The sequence below is a fragment of the Littorina saxatilis genome, linkage group LG10, assembly GCF_037325665.1.
Source record: "Littorina saxatilis isolate snail1 linkage group LG10, US_GU_Lsax_2.0, whole genome shotgun sequence".
Lineage (NCBI taxonomy): Eukaryota > Metazoa > Mollusca > Gastropoda > Littorinimorpha > Littorinidae > Littorina > Littorina saxatilis.
Genome location: NC_090254.1, coordinates 11,768,442 through 11,771,906, shown reverse-complemented (window position 1 = coordinate 11,771,906; position 3,465 = coordinate 11,768,442). Strand labels below are relative to the sequence as shown.

At 43.1% G+C, this 3,465-nt stretch overlaps 1 protein-coding gene across 2 annotated transcripts in view; it reads right to left on the bottom strand.

Annotated features, from left to right (window-relative positions):
• Positions 1-799, bottom strand: part of LOC138978147 (copine family protein 1-like) — a 12,344-nt gene extending 11,545 nt beyond the window's left edge. Inside the window, exon 1 of one of the 2 annotated variants that reach the window (XM_070350801.1) lies at positions 1-799. This exon is cut by the window's left edge and continues 292 nt beyond it. The gene's annotated coding sequence lies outside the window, so the exon portion shown is untranslated. The other variant, XM_070350802.1, reaches the window with a different exon arrangement.
• Positions 800-3,465: the final 2,666 nt, after the last annotated feature.

Here is a 3,465-nt window from a genome sequence, read left to right as displayed (position 1 = left end):
GCTGGCGGATATCCTTCGTCTTCCTCATTTATTGGCTGCGGTGCGTGTCAACGCTGTCTTCTTGCACCAACGTCCCCGCTGTATGCTGCTCGTAGACTGAGATAACTATTCTGCCCAAATGCACATGCACAGCTAGAAAATATCTAATCCTTCTTCCTTATTTATTAGGCAACATACTGCTAGAACAGTTCTTTCTTCAGAACAACCGAAATACGCCCATCTTCACACTGTCGTTACTTACACAGGAGTGTTCTAGCCTTACATTCACACTTAAAACACATTTCCGCCTTCCTTATTTGTTGGGCAACGAACCGCTAGGTCATATCTTTCTTCAGAACATAGCACGCCGGATAAGAGGCCACTGCGCCGGGAGAATCCTCTGCAAATATTAAATATTAAATAAACAAATCCCTTGCAAATCGGCGTTTCGTTGAGCAAAAGGTAACTCCCCGTGCCACTTGCTGAAATGCAGTGTCAGCAGTTCGTATTACCTGTCGTTTCATATAATATTATGTTACTGTTGACATGAAGTAAACAGATTTGATCGGCGAGTGGCTATACTCTGGTAACACTACTAGTTCAGTCAACCGAGATGAAACCGACGATGCGTGACGACACCGGAGCTGAGTGGTAGGCTGTACTAAACATGTGCACCAACGTCAATCGATAAACAAGATGCTTAAACTCATGTGTTCACACAAATTTACAACGGAGAATATGAGAAAAGTACCAAAAAAATGATTAAAAAAAAGAATCAACAGCTGTTGTCTTTAGCTGTGAATCCAGGTATTGTCTTTACCTCTTAAACCTGGTATTGATCGTCACGTAGTGTCACACCTGACCTACTTTCTCTCACGTCGTCACAGGTAAGTCATAGTCAGCAAAAGTCTTGGGTTGCATTGTGCGAGAGATTCATGCACGGTGTCAGTGCATGCATGCGTGTGTTGATGAAGTGGTTTTGCATGTACCTTATGACCCCCCGCGGGTTAGGGGGAAGAATTTACCCGATGCTTCCCAGCATGTCGTAAGAGGCGACTAACGGATTCTGTTTCTCTTTTTACCCTTGTTAAGTGTTTCTTGTATAGAATATAGTCAATGTGTGTAAAGATTTTAGTCAAGCAGTATGTAAGAAATGTTAAGTCCTTTGTACTGGAAACTTGCATTCTCCCAGTGAGGTAATACATTGTACTACGTTGCAAGCCCCTGGAGCAAATTTTTGATTAGTGCTTTTGTGAACAAGAAACAATTGACAAGTGGCTCTATCCCATCTCCCCCCTTTCCCCGTCGCGATATAACCTTCGTGGTTGAAAACGATAAAGAAAGATGTAGCTTATGTCCGGTTTTAGTGCTGTGTCCTCATGTGTAATGCACCACCGCTGCAATTTCTCATGTTTGAGATATTAAAGTTAATGTGACTTGACTTGGCTTGGGATTTAGAGAATAGTTATTCAGCAGAGGCTCATACACACACACACATTCTTCATCTCCAGCTGTGTCGTGTCTTTGCTCTTTCAATGAAGACCAGACAGACTAGCATAGGTATACATACAAGCGCTTAGCTTGCTTCATTCCATGTCGTACTTTATCTTGCTAGTGCTGGGCCGAAATGCAGGTCGCTTCCTCCCATCGGAAAGCTGGCAGCAACAAGAGTCAGTTGCGCTACCCAGACTGTGTGCGTGTTTAGGTTTCATCAGCCACCTGCACTTCTGGCACAATGACCGAGGTTTTTACGTCAGTTTCGCAGCGGTGAGACAGGACGGGACAGTTGTGCCGTCTATGAGTCATCCCACCAAGTTGACCCGAGTCCGTCTCGGCTTGGATTCGAACCTGTGATCTTAGCATCACAAGTCAAGTGCTCTATCAGCTCAAACTCCCCGAAGTGCAGTTAAAAAAGAGTGACATGCAGCAAAAATCAGAAGAATTGTGTATCCCTTACCACACCTCCATCCGGACCATTGTCCCCCCCCTCCCCCTCCCACCCCTCCATTCAATCGCTTGAGAGAAAAAACACGCTTTACTTTGAAATGTATCAATATGAGAAAAAAAATAAGCGCGTATAATTCTTGCGCCTGTGATGTAACTTTGCATACCTTCTTTGTCAAGAAAGATAGTTTGAGCAAAGGATTAAAGAAAGTTATTTTTACCTGTGATTGTTGTGCAGGTGTGGAGGCGGCAGGGGCAAAAAACCGGTTCTACACAGGTACAAATGACTGATCACGACGCACCTTTAGCAGCTGGGAAGTGTGCCTGTAGCTTTTGTCAAGAGTCGATCGGTCTCAGGGTCTACCCCTCACCTTGGCTTTATCCTGCCTGTGGTCCTCAGTATTATTTGTGCAGAGATAAAGGGACCAAGTGGGTATCGGTGAAACGCCTCACGTCTTGTATTTTATGGTCACCAAACTTCCGTTGCCATTCCAAGGCTCAAAGTTCAAGTTTGACATATATTTCAATCATGAATGAAGCCATGCACTTGGCGTACACGGGGATGAAGGGAATAAATAACATGAATCGCATGAACCAAGGCTGATATTAAGAGTTATTCCCCCCTCTGCTTCTTTCTCGCTGTAAACTTGTAGGGCTAGTTATTTTTCGGTAACTTACCCAACAACCAAAATCACTTACCCAACGGGCCTGAATCCTCGATAGCTCATGGGTAGAGACTGTACACATTGTGGATCTCCTTTTTGCGACTCAAAATTTCAGAACACTCTAATGTACAAAATATACATTTCTGGAGCAAACAATATAACCATACCGCATTTAAACCAGCAACTACAGGCTTGAACACATGAATCTCAATATAAAATCCATGAGTTTGGTTGTTTTCTGAATTCAGATCTGCCGTGCACAATCGTTTATCGCTCGCATAGTCTCTGTCGCAAGCAAGATTCCAAGGAAAAGTAACTCTCATACTTTGTCTAGCGACACGAGTAGTTCCCCTTCCAAATTTCGGCTGCATCGACAAGACTGCAATCCGACGGTCAGTTTTCAACAATATTTCATTTTATAAACAGATCACACGCAATCAATTGCAAACATTTAATCAACTTAAAGAACATGCAGCAGTTTTATGCACTATTTTTCCCCAGAAAACTGAACTTCGTACAGTTTTTAACGTTGGAACACGGGTGTAAAACTTCGTCTGCTAGTCACATTCGAGGAAAGAACATTTCCTGAGCGATACCAAAACATGAACAGAACACACACTATCTGCCTTTACCGCCACAGCAGAATGACAACATAACTGTGTACTTGATTTTAGTTCAAAACATGGAAACTGACAAGAAGTGTTAACAGAATTGAATGATTTGCACGGAACTATACAACCGCGCATTAATCGATCGCCTGCGCAGGTAGACTGGTTGGGTGAATATGATTCGATCAAACTTTCGCACAAAAACTCCTCTTTTCTTTGAATAACTGAAAAAAGGAGGAATAAAGAGGTTACATACCTCGTCTCAGTGA